The sequence below is a fragment of the Ursus maritimus genome (genome assembly GCF_017311325.1).
Source record: "Ursus maritimus isolate PB19 chromosome X unlocalized genomic scaffold, ASM1731132v1 scaffold_X1, whole genome shotgun sequence".
Classification (NCBI taxonomy): Eukaryota; Metazoa; Chordata; class Mammalia; order Carnivora; family Ursidae; genus Ursus; species Ursus maritimus.
The window spans coordinates 66,172,739-66,189,814 of NW_024423319.1; the positions used below are offsets into that span (position 1 = coordinate 66,172,739).

General features: G+C 37.9%; 1 long non-coding RNA gene across 10 annotated transcripts in view; it reads left to right on the top strand.

Annotated features, from left to right (window-relative positions):
- LOC103674175 overlaps nt 1-17,076 on the top strand; it is a 65,680-nt gene that overhangs the window by 20,656 nt on the left and 27,948 nt on the right. For 9 of the 10 annotated variants that reach the window (XR_005834896.1, XR_005834897.1, XR_571564.2 and 6 more), the window contains exon 5: nt 4,388-4,494. This is a non-coding gene — a long non-coding RNA (uncharacterized LOC103674175). Of the gene's footprint in view, nt 1-4,181; nt 4,242-4,387; nt 4,495-17,076 lie in introns of all 10 variants that reach the window. The other variant, XR_005834894.1, reaches the window with a different exon arrangement.

Sequence of the window (17,076 nt, forward strand, 5' to 3'; positions counted from 1 at the left end):
CTACGAATTCAAATACAGAAAACCCTGTATTCGAATAAAGACAATTTAAAAAATAAAATTTGGTTTCCCCTCTGAGGAAAATGGTTTGAGGGTTAGAAATGGTGGTTCCAAGACAGATCCAGGAATGCTGGCAGCAGGGGTTTGTATCCTGCATCTAGTATGTCACCTTTAACATCTTTTTAAAATAAAAATCGGATATAGTTAATGTATACAGCACAATGTTTTGATATACATCGTGAAATGATTACTGTATAGTCAGACGCCAAACTAACTTATATTCTCACTTGTTAAAATTTACTGTGTGTGAGAGGAAAGCACCTGAAATCTGCTCTATTAGCACATTTTGAGTATTCAGTACAGTCTTAATTGTAGATACCATTTCATACATCGTGTCTTAATTCCTCTTTGTCTCTGCTTTTTTCTTTTTTTGTCTCTGCTTCCTCATACCTACTCAAGCTTTAGTTTACCTCCTAGCTTTGTATTCTGCCTCCTCATAAATTTTCAATTACTCATCATTAAACCTTGCTTATCGCTCTGGTGTTCTTGGCTGTATCTCATGTTTCCCAGCTCTGTCCTTTGCGGTTCAGCTCCCTTGGCTATGGGCCTCACTGTCTTTGCATTTCACAAACTGCGTTGTTCAGTGCAAGAATTTCAGTGGCTTAGCTCACGCCTGCTTGGATAGTTACTTTCTGAGTTATGCAATAACACAGCACTTGGGCAGTGTATCCTACACCTGGCTCATTCTACTTTGGTTGACATGACAGTTCGTATTCTAAAATTTATTGCTGTCTAGAGCTGCCTTTTCTCCAGAACTGTCTATGGTTGGGACAGTTTACCTTGGATGGGACTATGCGTGTGGCTACCATTTACTTCAGATGTGTTTGTACTACGTTTCTACATGCTGACCTCTAAGTATATATGCTCCTCATTTCATATATTCATTTGTAAAGATGCTCTTTCTGTACTTTTCCAACTTGTGCTTAAGTATAGATGTTGGAGAATAACTAAGGCAAGCCAGATGCTGTAGTCTGAAGTAATGTCATAAAGCCACTTTTGAAGTTTACTTTCCAATTGCAGAAGCACTCACCTATCTGTGATCTTCCTTGGCCACTTGAATTTTGTCTGTTGTGATTGTGTCACAACTTACATTCACTGGATGTGTGGTCCTGTGACAAACTTTGCCACAGTTCGAGGCTCTTAGAACATTCAAGCCAGGGTTGTGGTGGATGTATCCACTCTCTATCCCACCACCAGGTAATAACCAGGACTATTTAGACTATTCCTGCCGAAGTTCTGTTCATGTAGCCCAACTCTCTACTATTTTCTAAATTACATAGGATTTCTGGTTTCAAGAAATAAGACACAGGCTTAGGTCAAGAAACAGGTATTTATCTCATAGGTACACGTAGTAAGGAAAATAGGGATTTCATAAGACGGTCAAGAACAGTGTGGTGTGGAAATTCATCTGTGGTGGCTCTAGGGACTTAAGCACATGAAATTAGTGGACCTTTTCCGCTGTGCCATTGACTTGACTCAGCTTTCTATTCTCCTATCTTATCTACATTTTCCCTCATTCATCTTCCTTATGCCTGGCTTTGCCGTTACCTTGTCTTTGGTGACGCTTTTAGCTTCAGATTTCACACTTAATTACTTGTTCTCATGGTTTCTTCTCAAATTTCAGAGAGTTTGAGCACATCTAATTGGCTTAGTTTATGTTTATTTGTGCAGTGCTTTTTCATGCTTAGACGGTTCCTAGGCTGCTGGCAGCGTATGGATTGATCCCACCAGCTGTACTCAGTGGAGATGATATAATACTGGATAATGTGAAACGAAACCTGATCATACAGGGCTGTGCTACAGCTGTGACAGTAAACAGGTCTTTAGAAGGAAATGGGTGGGGGCGCCTGGGTGGCTCAGTCAGTTCAGTGTCTGACTCTTGGTTTTGGCTCAGGTCGTGATCTCAGGGTCATGGGATGGAGCCCCGCGTCAGGCTCCATGCTCAGCAGGAAGTCCGCGATTTCCTCTCTCTCCCTCTGCCCCTCCCCACCACGTACTCTCTCTCCCTCTCAAATAAATAAATCTTAAAAAAAAAAAAAAGAAGGAAACGGGTATATGTTTGGTAGGAACCAGAACTGACACATTTAGTCCAATGATTCTCAGATTTGTGAATCTGTTATCTATCCATGTTATTCCATGACTGTTGAAATGGTAACTGCGAATCATGCCTAGCTATAGTAGAGACAAAATCATGCTTTCCAGTGTCAGCACTTCGTGGTTATATCAGAATTTGTACATCACTGTCAGACGAGAAACTGTCAAACCCTGCTTGCTTATTTCTTTGAAGTTGCTATAATACCGCCACTACTCTTGCCTCAGAGCTTTGCCCTAAATGGGTGCATGCAGGAGTCACGAAGGCAATTGCATAACTCGGGGCTTTGCCACAGTATAACCTGGATTTCCAAAGAAACGTTTCATCCTGGTATGTGGCGGGTATTGTGCGTGATTTTCACTCTACAGGCATACTGTAACAATTCCAAGTGTTTCTTTTTCTGCTGAGGATCTGTTTCGTGCAACTATATACCTGATACTAATTTCTATACTAATTAGATTCTTTCGGCTCCAAGAAATGAAGAATCACTCAGCCTACCACATTATTAGGGGTTTATTGTATGTAAACATATGGAACATTGGTGGAAGATGGGGATTTAGTGGAACTCTAAATGAATAATACTGAATATGGGAACCAGATTCAAGCAGCCCTGAGGTACCTTAACGGCAGTACGTTTTGGATCATTATTCTTGTGCTTCACCATTGACATCACCCACCCAGCCCCTCTACATTTGCTGTTTCCCCTAGCTTTGTGGTTTTCTATCACCGTTGTGCTTCAGAATTAACCGGGGAACTTTAAGGATAAACCAGAGCAAGATATTGTGATTTAATTGGCCTCGAGTGGCCCCAGTCACCCGCATTTTTAAAACTCCTTCCCACTCTTCATTCTTCTTTTGCGATCAGCTGGCTTCCCCAACCTTTATTTCTCTACCTTCTACCTTCTGCTTCCTCGTGGTACTCAGGGATTGTAGTACCTCATAAATTTGCCTTCTCTTGGCCTCCATGAACTCCCTTAGAGAAGAGGCTATAGATATGACAACATAATTGAAGTGTCTACTGCAAGGGTTTGCAAACATTTTCTGTAAAAGTCCCAGATAGTTCGTACTTTGGACTTGTGGGCCACAGGCTCTTCTGCAACCATTAACTTGGAGAATCAGCCACAGACGATGAATGCAAAATCTGTTGGCAGCCAGATTTGACCCATTGGCTCTAGTTTGCTGACCCCTAATCTGTTCCCTTCTTGTTTATGGTTAAATTTCTTATTTATTCTTTCTCAATATTTTCTTAACTACTGTTCCCTAATATTAACTGAATTTAAGAAGTATTTTATAAGGGCACCTGGGTGACTCAGTCAGTTAAGCGGCCAACTCTTCATTTGGGCTCAGGTCATGATCTCAGGGTCCTGGGATTGAGCTCCACGTCGGGCTCTGCGTTCAGTGTGGAATCTACTTGAGGATTCTCTCTCACCGTCTGCCTCTCCCCCTGCTCACACATGCCCTCTCTCACTCTCTCGTTCTCTCTCTCTCTCAAATAAATAAATCTTTTACAAGAATTATTTTGTAAAATTCTGCTTTGTCTAAAAAATTCACTTGGGGATATTGTAACAGTATTTGATTTGGTCAGAATTAACATGTTTGCAACATTTCTTCTCCCCTTCTAAACGTATTTATTAAACTTTTTATATCCTAATAATCATTATTTTCATCATGTGAATCTCCAGTATTTCTTATGCCATTCCTCAGTTATTTCATGCCATATATAGCCAAAATTAATTAGGTTGTTTTCTGTTGATTTTAATAAGTAGTTATTTTTCCTAACTTATTTCAAAATAGAAGTGTTATTGTTCCTGGTTAAAGTGAAGAGGTACTTACAAACAATTCAGATAACACAGGATATTAAAAATACAGTCAAGATAAGGTATAATCCCATCATTCAACTAAAACCACCGTTAAACTTTTGGTATATAAACTTGAATGTGAGGCTGTCTTTGTTTAATGTTATTGAGCATTTATTTTATCTAATTATGCCACCTGTTCAAATTCTGTACTGATGAAGCAATTTTATGATACAGTTTGCCTACAGGAAAAGAATGTTCTTCATGTGGAAACAAGTATTCTGGTTACATTGATGGGTATGTTTACAATCTTGTAAATTAAGAAATTGGTTTTTTTGAAGATTATTTACTTCTTATTATATGTCAGCTCTGGTGAATGCCCTTGTAATTTATTTTTACACTTGACTCATCATTTCCTTATCAACTGTAATTTTTGGTCACAGAAGCTACAGTGAATTCTCTCATGGCCCTGAAGTGTGGTTTGTTCCCATGGAAAAGAACCTAACAGAAGATTGATAACGTGGACATGTTTCTGGCATCGGGGATGAGGGTGAGTATGCATTTGGAAGTATTAAGAGAAGACAGTGTGATAATAAAAATCAGCAGCTGTAGTTTGTTAAGAGAAGCTCCCTCATTTTCTAACTGAACCTAGAAAATTACTTTCAACAGTTTAGAGATAGCATATATATCTCTGAGGCACGGTTGCTGAAAGTTAGCTCCAATGGGCCACCAAAGGATTTTTCACTCCTTGAAGTCATCCAAGTAGAGAGAATTGCTTGAACTTTTTAAAATTTAAAATAAAAAATAAGAATGACTGTTTTTATCTGGAACTTGATAGTAATGTCCCTAATTAAAAGTAGGATATAGGATATATTTTAACTGAGACCAACAGCTTAATATCTAAACAGAACTTCTGCATCACTAAAGGAAAATATCTTGCTGGGAGCAAGTTGAGGAAACAAATGTACCACCTTTTGGGTTTTTTTGTTTTTTGTTTTCTTCTTCTTCTTCTTCTTCTTCCTCTTCCTCTTCCTCTTCCTCTTCCTCTTCCTCTTCTTCCTCTTCTTTTGAGAAAGGTAGCCTCTCAAAACAAAATGATTGCCTAGCTAGGAACATGCATTTTTTTTTGCCTAAAGACTGGCTTGACATTTTGTTCTAAGTCAGAAGTCGTTACTAAGCTGTGAGTTGATGTTCTATAGATATAACCTCATTTATTGACAGATCTAATCCAATGATTCTAACAAATCTGACAGTAACACCCCAGAACATCTAATTGTCATTAATATAAATAGGTATTATATGTTATTGTTATAAAAGCCCAATTTGGAAACTTAGAGGAAAAATACGTGATTTGGCATCTTAATATCAAAAAATAGGTGGTATGTTGGGGGTCAGTAGGTCACAGACCTCGCATATAGTTGTACTCACAGCTAAGATTTATGACAGCAACACGCTAAGGATATACAGCCTTTCTAAAATTACCATAAAGGAAGAAGATAGAGGAGGGTGTGGAGGAATCCCTATACAGGCTTCCTTATGCTCTTGCTCCTAGGAGCGGTCACAGAGTGCATCCTCCAGCAACAAAATGCAGCAACATGTGTGCAGTGTTCTGGCCAGGGAAGCCTTTTAGGTAGAGACTCAAGAGCCAGTGTTTTTATTGTGGACTGGTCAGTCACATTGGCACCTTCTGCTTAGCGTGTACCAAAGTTCTACTTTCCAGAAGGAAAGTAGTTGTTCAGCATGATCCACATTATTTCTACCAGTAATCTATGCACAGTGAGCCACCCTTATCAGTTAGGGAAAGTTTTCTACCAGCGTAGGGAACTGTTTGCCTGTAAAGTTCCTGGTTGCCAGCCGAGGCCAACCTTGCAAAGCAGGCCTCTCTAAGGATAGTAGTCTTAGGCTTGCTTATGTTAACTCTTTTCTGTGTACATGGGTTGAATGTATAATAAAAGATCGGAATTAGAGCATTCTATAATGGATCACATTCAGACCCTGTTTAAGGGAAGAGGGTGGGCCACTTTGATAAGAGTGAGTTTAAATACATGTTTTCTGTTCTGTTTGAGGCATGTGAAAAATTTGAGAGTGCCTATTTGGAACTCTGTTATGTCAGAGTGTGATCTAAGCTTATTTGTAAAGTATTTTTAACAAAATCTTGAATACACTGGCTATTTTTTTTTTTGCTTCCTTTTTTTCTCATGCTGTTGCGACAGTTAACTGTAAAAAGTATGTTAATCTTAAAATTCGTGTGTCATTCCTTCCCCACACGTTAATTTGGAATTTGACATTCTAGGAACCATTTTTAAAGAAATAAGTGTAAGGGAATGTGAAATTTTTGTTCTGTGGTCTCACATGACTTTAATTAGAAAACTGAGTTAGTTTAAAATAACAGGCCTTTCCATTCGACAAGATTTAAAAACATAAACTGTGCTATCTGGACATAATTCACTTTAGGTAATCCTATTTTTGCCCATTATCAGAAATTAAAGGAATTGCTGTAATCTCTTTGATGCATTTTCTGGTAAAATGAAAAATGTTGAGGAGCACCTGGATGGCTCTGTTGGTTAAACATCCACCTCTTGGTTTTGGCTCAGGTCATGATCTCGGGGTCCTGGGATCGAGTCCCAGGTTGGGCTCCCAGCACAATGGGGAATCTGCTTGTCTCCCCCTCTCTCTGCCCCTCCCCCCACTCACACTCTCTCTCCCTCTCTTGCTCTCTCTCAAATAAATAAATAAATAAATCTTTCTAAAAAACGTTGAAGTCTGCACACTAAAATGTTCACATTAGTTATCTTTTGAGGCAGATTGAGCTAAGTAATTGTTATTTGGTGAGGAGGGGGTGTTTTGGTTCCTTGATTTTCTTGTTCTTGATGAAAATATACTATGTTGAGAAAAAGTGAATAATTTACTTATTTGGTAGTTTAACAATGAGAGATTGATACTGTTCTGACACCACCTGGCTGTCCTGCAATTCAGTTCATTTCTGAGGCTAACTACCCAAGTTAATGCCACAGCTCGCAGGGCCTTCCTGAAGACTGCCTTCCCTTCAGCAAGTCTTAGGTCCACCTGTATTTCTGACCAACTGGCTAAATTCAGGGCTTCCCATGACCATCTCAAGTTTGTTAATTTGCTAGAACAATTTCCAGAACTCCCTAAAAGCACTATACTTAAGTTTTACTATAGAGGATACAGCTCAGGAATAGCCAAATGAAAGAGATACACAGGACAAGGTCTCGGCAGGATCTAGATAAGGAGCTTCTATGCTCCAAAGCTCCTTGAGGTCTGGGTGTCCAGAGTTTTATTGGGAGTCTTATTATGTCGTTGGCCACTTGATTAAGTCCAGCCTCCAGTCCTTCTTCTCTCCTTAGGGGTCTAGGGGTTGGGGCTGAAACTTCCAGCCTTCTAATCCTATGCTTGGTCTTTCTGGCGTGGCCATCCCTTCTCTCTGGAAACTGTCCTAGGGCCCACCTTGAGTCACCTCATCAGCATAAACTCAGGGGTGGTCAAAAGGGGCTTCTTAGGAATAACAAAAGAGCACTCCTTTTCTCTTGGGTTTTTTGAGCTCTGTGCTACCAACAGGAGACAAAACCCAGATTTATTATACAGTTTTATATTTTACCTCTGGTTTTATAAGGTTTTTATTATGAGGAGCAAAAAGGATAGATCCAGTGAGGGGATCATAATTTGCAAGGCTACAAGGGGATAGTGGGCAGTAAGGGAGGTAGGGATTTTGGTGGAAATCCATGAAAGGAACTGGTGAGTTGGCTATGCCTCTCCGGGATGAGAACTAGAAAGCCATCAGGAAATGGAGGCATCTGGAAAAACCCTCTGTATTTCTTTATTGGCCATATTTGTTCTGCCATTTCTGCTCTGTCATCACCTTGCCTCCAATTGTTTTTGTTCCCTCCTTCTGTGTCCTTCTTTACCCTAGAGCTTTTGCTGACTTCATAGTTTCTTTTTTTAAATTAATTGTATTTTTTATTCTAATTCCAGGATAATTAACATGTAGTGCTGTATTAGTTTCAAGTGTACCATATAGTGATTCAACAACTCTATATACTTATTACTCAGTGTTCATCAAGATAAGTGTACTCTTAATCCCCTTCACCTATTTCATCCATCCCCCACCTACCTCCCTTCTGGTAACCATCAGTTTGTTCTCTATAGTTAAGAGTCTGGTTTTCGGTCTCTTTTTTTTTCCCTTTTTCATTTGTTTTATTTCTTAAATTCCACATATGAGTGAAATCATACGGTATTTGTCTTTGACTGACTTATTTACTTAGCATTATACTCTCTAGCTCCATCCATGTTGTTGGAAATAAGCTTTCATTCTTTTTTATGGCTGAATAATATTCCTTTGTGTACACACACAACGTCTTCTTTATCCATTCATCTATAGAAAGACAATTGGAGTGCTTCTATAATTTGGCTATTGTAAATAATGCTGCAGTAAACATAGCAGTGCATATATCCTCTCAAATTAGTGTTTTCATATTCTTTGGGTAGGTACACAGTAGTGCAATTAATGGATCATAGGGTAATTCTGTTTTTAATTTTTTGAAGAACCTCCATACTGTTTTCCAGAATGGCTGTGCCAGTTTGCATTCCCACCAACAGTACATGAGGATTCCTTTTTCTCCACATCTTTGCCAACACCTGTTTCTTGTGTTGTCGATTTCCACCATTCTGACAGGTGTGAAGTGATATCTCATTATGGTTTTGATTTGCGTGTCCCTGATGATGAGTGATGTTGAACATCTTTTCATGTGTCTGTTGCCCATCTGTATGTCTTTGGAGAAATGTCTGTTCGTGTCTTCTGCCCATTTTTGATTGGATTATTTGGTTTTTTTGTGTTGAGTTGTAGAAGTTCTTTATATATTTTATATATTTATCAGATACATTCCTTTTTAATTATTATTATGTTAGTCACCATAGAGTATATCATTCGTTTTTGGTGTAGTGTTACATGATTATTTGTGTATAACACCCAGTGCTCATCACAACACATGCCCTCCTTAATACCCATCACCGGGCTAACCCATTCCCCCACCCCCCTCCCCTCTGAAACCCTCAGATTGTTTCCCAGAGTCCACAGTCTCTCATGGTTCGTCTCCCCCTCTGATTCCCCCCCTTCATTTTTCCTTTCCTTCCCCTAATGTCCTCCATGCTGTTCCTTATGTTCCGCATATGAGTGAAACCATATGATAATTGTCTTTCTCTGCTTGACTTACTTCATTTAGCATAATCCCCTCCAGTTCCATCCATGTCGATGCAAACAGTGGGTAGTCATCTTTTCTGATGGCTGAGTAATATTCCATTGTATATATGAACCACATCTTCTTTATCCATTCATCTGTTGAAGGGCATCTTGGCTCCTTCCACAGTTTGGCTATTGTGGACATTGCTGCTATGAACATTGGGGTGCATGTGCCCCTTCTTTTCACTACATCTATCAAATGCATTTCTGTACACTAATAATGAAGCAGCAGAAAGAGGAATTAAGAAAACAGTCCCATTTACAACTGCACCAGAAATAGTAAAATACATAGGAATAAAATTAACCAAAGAGGTGAAAGACCTATACTCTGAAAACTATGAAACGCTGATGAAAGAAATTAAGGTTGACACAAACAAAGGGAAAGATACTCCATACTCGTGGGTTGGAAGAACATATATTGTTAAAATGTCCATACTACCCAAAGCAATGTACAGATGCAATTCTTATAAAATGCCAACAGTATGTTTCACAGAACTAGAACAAACAATCCTAAAATTTGTATGGAACCACAAAAGACCCTGAATAGCCAAAGTGCTTTAATCTTGAAAAAGAAAATCTGGAGGTATCACAATTCCAGAGTTTCAAGGTATATCACAAAGCTGTAGTAATCAAAACAGTATGGTGCTGACACAAATATAGACACATAGTTCAGTGGAACAGGATAGAAAGCCCAGAAACAAACCCACGATTATATGGTCAATTAATCTTCAACAAAGGAGGCAAGAATATGCAGTGATACAAAGATAGTCTCTTCAAAAAATGGTGCTGGGAAAACTGGGCAGCGACATGCAATAGAATGAAAGTGGAGTGCTTTCTTACGCCATACACAAAAATAAACTCAGAATGGATTAAGGCCCTAAATGTGAGAGAGACCTCAAACCATAAAAATCCTAGAGTAGAGCTCAAGCAGTAATTTCTCTAACATCGGCCATAGCAACATTTTCCTAGATATGTCTCTTCAGGCAAGGGAAACAAACAAAAAAACGAAGGGGAACAGGCACCCTGATGTTTATGGCAGGATTGTCTACAACAGCCATATTATGGAAACAGTCCAAGTGTCCATTGATGAATGAATAAGGAAGATATGGTATGTATACACAATGGAATATTACTTAGCCATGAAAAAGAATGAAATATTGCCATTTGCAACGATGTGGATGCAGCTAGAGAATATTATGCTAAGTGCAATAATTCAGTCAGAGAATGATAAATACCATATGATCTCACTCATGTGGAATTAAAGAACCAAAAGAGCAAAGGGAAAAAGAGAGAGGCAAACCAAAAAGCAGACTCTCAACTATATAGAACAAACTGACGGTTACGAGAATGGAGGTTGGTGGAGGGATGGGTGAAATAGGAGATGGGGACAAAGGAGTGCACTTGTTGCGATGAGCATTGGGTGATATTATAGAAGGGTTGAATCACCAACCACATTGGCACCTGAAACTAATATTATGCTCTATGTTAACTAACTGGAATTTAAATAAAAGCTTTAAAAAGTTAAAAAAAAAAAAAGCAAAAGTAAACGATTGGTACTGCATCACAGTAAAAAGCCTCTGCACAGCAAAGGAAACAATTAATGAAACTAAAGGACAGCCAACTGAATGGGAGAAGATAATTTGCAAATAACATAGCCGATGAAGGGTTAGTATCCAAAATGCTTATTCATGGTTTCTGCTTCCTCGTGAACTAGATCCAGTTCTAGTTCTTACTTGGCTCTCCATATTTAAAACTTGAGTGCTTAGGAATTGTCAGCCTTTCATCCTGACGGGCTCTTTCCTAGGCTAGTGAGCTGGGGTTGGGAGTACTGCTCTTGGGCTCCGAAGACAGAGAAACTTCTCTTAGGGTGTGAAGGAAGACAGTCTCATTGCAATGCAAATCACTTCTAAAACAACATTAAAATGTTTCTCTTTAAAGAGTACTTAAAATATTAAGGATATTAAGGGTATCAATCCTTTTCTTAATACCAAAAGCAAAATTATTTTTTTTAAGATTTTATTTATTTGAGAGAGAGGGAGAGTGGGTCACAAACGAGCAGGGGGGAGGGCCAGAGGCAGAGGGAGAAGCAGACTCCCTGCTGAGCAGGAAGCCCCACATGGGGCTTGATCCCAGGACCCCTGGGATCATGACCTGAGCCAAAGGCAGATGCTTAAGCGACTGAGCCACCCAGGCTCCCCAAAGCAAAATTCTTAATATAAAAGATTGATAAATGTCATGACAAAAAATGTAATCAAGTTTAAATAAGTGTTTGACTTTGGATTTATTTTTAGAAAGGAATTCTAAATGCCAAGACTAAGTCAGTATATTTGCTTATGTATTTTTTCTTATTCTTACAAAGTCTTCTAATATTTAATCTTTTTTAAGTGAAAAGGATTTGCTTTTTTCTCTCAATTGTTTAATTATTCCTTTTGTTAATTAATCCATCCTTTGTTCACTGGTTTATAAATGCATCTTCATCTTTCTATGTCTTCAAACATAGAAGCCATAAAATAAGATTCATAAATGCAGCTATATAATAAAATACTTCATGTCAAAAAGCACCGTAAATGAAGTCAAAAGAAAAATGAAATACTTGGAAAAATATCTGCAGCACATTATTAAGTGCTGATCTCCATTAATATATAAAAAGCTTCTATATAAAAAGCTTCTAAATAAAAAAATCAGACCATAGTTTAAAATGAGCAACGGGCATGAACAGACAGTCATAGAAAAACAAATAACACCTAAACCTTTGTGAAAGAATGCTCAAGCTCGTTTATAAGAGAAATGCAAAATAAAACTACAGAAAGTTAACATTTGAGAACTTTGTTGGAAGGACTGTGGGAAAACTGGTATTCATAGAATGTTTGTTATAGTTCAAAATAGTATATAATTCTTACAGAGGGCACTTCAGAGATATTTATCAAAATTGTAGTTGCCTTTATTCTTTGAGTTAGTGATTCCTCTTTAGAAATTATCCTGCATATCTGAAAATGTGAAACAAATTGCCTCTGTAACATTGAAGAATGTTTTATAATAGCAAAAGATTGGAAACAACCCAGGAGCCCATCAGTGTGGGACTAGATAACTGGTACATTGACACAATGGAATACTAGATTGCTGTAAAAGTGAATGAGGAAGCAGTCTATGCAGTGATATGTTTTTAAGTGAAACTAGTGAAATATACATGCTTTATGTCTTAAAAATATATGTAGATTATATAAAAGTGGTTACCTTTTGGTGCTGGGGGAATGGGGCAGGTGCACCCAGGGATAAGGGCAAGATTTTTCTATATATAATTTTTTGGTAGGGGAAGGTAGCAGAATGAGTATGTTTGGAAGGTTCCAGTGACAAAATGCACCTTTAATTTTTATTCTAACTTTTATATATTTGTGTAAATTTCTAAGTGTTGATCTGTTGATTTCCTTTTACCTACTGCTCTTTAAACTATGTTTTAATATGTGTTTTTTTAAAAAACTATTGTGGCTATGTTCACTCATTTGTTCTTTTGATTAGCTTTTTGTTCAACTTGTATAAATTAAATGCCTCCCATGCCATGACTACTGAAATACAGTAATGCATGTAGTAATTTCTAGGTTTTCTCGGGGAGTTCAGTAGGCTAGGGGAAGTATAATAGAGTTAAGTGTAGGGTATGTAGGAAGGTTGCCTAACAGAATAGAAGATAGGAAGCCAAGGTAGGAAAGAGAGGAAGGCTTTGTAACAATGGACCTTGGGGGAATTTCACCAGAGTGGCATCCTAAAGCAGAATCCCACTTTGAGAACAATTAACCAGGCTAACATTGGTAGATCTTGTTCTCTGAAGGACTTTTGGTATTGTCACAGTGGACTTAGCTATATCTATCTAGCTATCTAGCTATCTCTCGCCACTGAATAATATTTTTAGGGCTTAAGTTTCAACTATTAGAGGTTCCAAGGGACCTAATTTTGTACATTAGGTGTTCTGCTAAAATTACTGTAATTTTGCATAAGGAATCATGTCACTCATAAATATAGCCCTTTTTGGGGATCCCTCTTACACTGTTGGTGGGAATGCAAGTTGGTACAGCCACTTTGGAAAACAGTGTGGAGGTCCCTTAAAAAGTTAAAAATTGAGCTACCCTATAATCCAGAAATTACACTACTGGGTATTTACCCCAAAGATACAGACGTAATGAAGAGAAGGGCCATATGCACCCCAATGTTCATAGCAGCATTGTCCACAATAGCTAAATTGTGGAAGGAGCCCATCGGAAAGAATGATTACACATTTGCAGCAACATGGACGGGGCTGGGGGAGATTATGCTAAGTGAAATAAGTCAAGCAGAGAAAGACAATTATCATATGGTTTCACTCATTTATGGAATATAAGAAATAGGAAGATCGGTGAGAGGGAAGGGAAGAAGGCGGGGGGGGGTAAACAGAAGGGGGAATGAACCATGAGAGACTATGGACTCTGGGAAACAAACTGAGGGCTTCAGAGGGGAGGTGGGTGGGGAATTGTGATAGGCCAATGATGGGTATTAAGGAGGGCACATATTGCATGGTGCACTGGGTGTTATACGCAAATAATGAATCATGGAACATTGCATCAAAAACTGGGGATGTACTGTATGGTGACTAATATAACAAAATAAAAATTATAAAAATAAATAAATGTAGCCTTTTTCATGATGTCCCTAGATAAAATTTTGTCCTTTTTTGTTTCGTGTTAAGCTGTTGGTCATCATCCATTCCTTTCTCTTGGAGTCATGGTACTTTGGTAGCCTGGAGTGATTTCTAGATTATTTTCATTTTGTGGAACCTTAAAAATCTGTTGAAGTAATAATGTCAGATGTCTGACTTAAGTTCTGCTTGGGCATTTCTTTGACCCAGAATGGTTCCTCTGACATTAGGCCAAATACAATGATCCCAAGGGGTCAGTATATCTTGTAGTAATTTTAGTGAATGATCTTTAAGTGTAATTTGATACTTTGGGATTGATTATTTTCTAGTTAAGAGACTACATGATATGTCTGTCTGTACCTGGGATTGAATAATTGTTATATCATATAAGCACTGCACCCTGGATCTGAAATTATATTGTTGTAGTGTAGGCTATAGACTTAGCCACTTTCAACATGTTGTATGAACCTCCTAAAACCAATCAATTTCTGCCAGACTCATGGAGGTCAAAGGTGTATTTTAGAATTTGTAGGAGTCCACTAAGCATTAACACTTGAGACTCTAGTTAGGTTGGAATTATATAAGGCGGCCTGCCATTCCTGCTTTGGTATATTTTCCTATAACCCCTGATTGATTTGGCAGCCTAGTGGCAAATTGGTTGCTGTTGCTGATATATAAGCTTCTTGCTGATACATACAAGGATTTGTGCGTCTGTAGACAGAAGATTTTTGTCCTTTTAGAATGTTGTGATTCCAACTCTTAAAACTGCCTGGCACGTAGTAGATACTCCTTAAATGTTGAATAAACATTGGTATGGATATAATACCAATACACACATATATATATGATACTACATGTATCGTCCCCTGAATGAAAACAATGTGTTAATGCATTTATTTATATTTTTATATATCTTACACTGTTGTTTTGGGGTACTTGCACTAGTAATTCTATATCATGATTTATAAGTAAAGAGTATATAGTTTTAATAATTTGATTCATTATGTTGCTAGATTACCCTCTGAAAATTGTTCCAGTCTTATTCTCATAGATTGTTTTTTCAAAAACAATAATACATGCAAATGGTAAATAGTATAAAATTCAATTTGTACTAAAGTTAATTTAGTTAAAAGTTTCCTCCCTACCCCTGGTTTTCTAGTCCTCAGTCTTCCTTCTTTATAGATCCAAGTATTGTTACTAATTTCAGAGATAGTCTCTACGTACATAAGTCAGTAGTCTTGTTATAAAGGCAGCATATTGTAGAAAAATAGCCTGATAAAAACTGAAGAATGAAAGAAATCTGTAGACCAGCCTCTGATAGCAATATAGAAGCAAATAACCCAAATATAAATTTGGTGATAAGATTCCACAAGCAGGGACACCTGGGTGGCTCAGTCGGTTAAATGTCCCGCTCAGTGGGGAGCCTGCTCCTCCCCCTGCTTGTGTGCGCTCGCTCACTCTGACAAATAAATACATTCTTTAAAAAAAAAAAAAAAGATTCCACAAGCAAATTCATGAGGCAAGCGGTATTCATGCCAGCTGTTCAAGGATGGTTCAATTTTAGGAAATCTGTGAATATCAGGACATTGTAGGTCAAAGGAAAAACTATCACAAGAGTAGCTCTACAAGTTGAACTTCTTTTTAGTATTTTTTGATTTAATTAAAATTACTGATCCATTTGGATCATATCTTGATGTCAGTCATCATATAATCTCACATTTGATTTTTTTTTAAGGGACAGCCAGTTGTCCAGTACTATTTATTGCAAATCCATCCTTTGCTTACTCATTTAAAATTATGTCTGTCAAATATTAAGTTCTCACAATTTGGGTCTGTGTCTGGGTTCCTTGGCTTGTCATTAACTCTCTTCTCCTGTGGTCGTTGTGGAATTATTTTGATTTATAAGTATTATAAATGTCACTATTTGCTGTGCTCATCTGCTCCCTGTCCACATTTAGATTCATTTGTGATACCATTTTATAGATGCCAAATTTCTTGGTTCTACACAATAATTTTTGTATCGACAACTATTCATTATGATTCCTGACTTCCTCACTTCAACAGTTTACTAGAATAGGCTCCATCTTGATTTTTTTCATTATTCTATTTTGTGTCAATTCTTTTTTTAATGTTTTTTTATTAATAATTTTTATTTTGTTATATTAGTCACCATACAGTACATCCGCAGTTTTTTGATGCAGTGTTCCATGATTCATTATTTGCATATAACACCCAGTGCACCATGCAATATGTGCCCTCCTTAATACCCATCACTGGCCTTTCCCAATCCCCCATTCCACTCCCCTCTGAATATTTTGTGTCAATTCTGCCCAGGGTTTTGTTTGTTTTTCTCAGCTGCTATTATATTTTGTTTTGCCAGATGTCCCCTAAAGATGTCACATGGGGTGTGTGTGTGTGTGTGTGTGTGTGTGTGTGTGGAGAGACACTTTATAATAGAAAAATTTACATGTTAAAATTAATATGCAGGGTGATTTTAATCAGAATGCATGTAATAGAGTTATATCAGAAACAGTATAGATAATATTTCATGATCTATCCTTTCTTGCATACCTAGTTGCTGCACATTGCTTGCGTTCTTGGTTGAGTAACAAGTAGTTTTTATGGGATGTTTCATGGCTGTCATAGTCATAAGGAGACCATTCCCTTGCTGTGTGTCTTTGTGTGGCTCAAACAGGACCCTTTGTCATACACAAGTCATTCAATTTTACGTTCAAAAAATCATTGGTTTTAGCATTTAATGTGACTATGGGCTGTGCATCAGAATACATGGCTCTTTGTTTGAAATGAAAATTCATGTATACCATAATTTATTTAACATAATTTAACCATTTTCTTATTAATAAGCCTTTTGGTCATCTTTCATAAATAATGGTGCAGTGAAAACTTGATCCATGTATTCTTATTTCTATGTGACAACATGGTGGAATCCTTGCAAAAGTTGATAAAAGGGGGGAGGAGTTAAGATGGCGGAGGAGTAGGGGACCCCTTTTTCAGCCGGTCCCCTGAGTCGAGCTGGATACGTAACAGGCCAGCCTAAATAACCACAGAATCAGCCTGAGATGCAGGAAGATACATCTGGATCTCTACAAATGAACATCTCCAGCACTGAGTATTGAGGTACCAAGAGGGGAGCCGTAAAACCGTGCACAGATATCGGAAGATAAACGGAAGGGGGAGGGAGCCGCCGCATT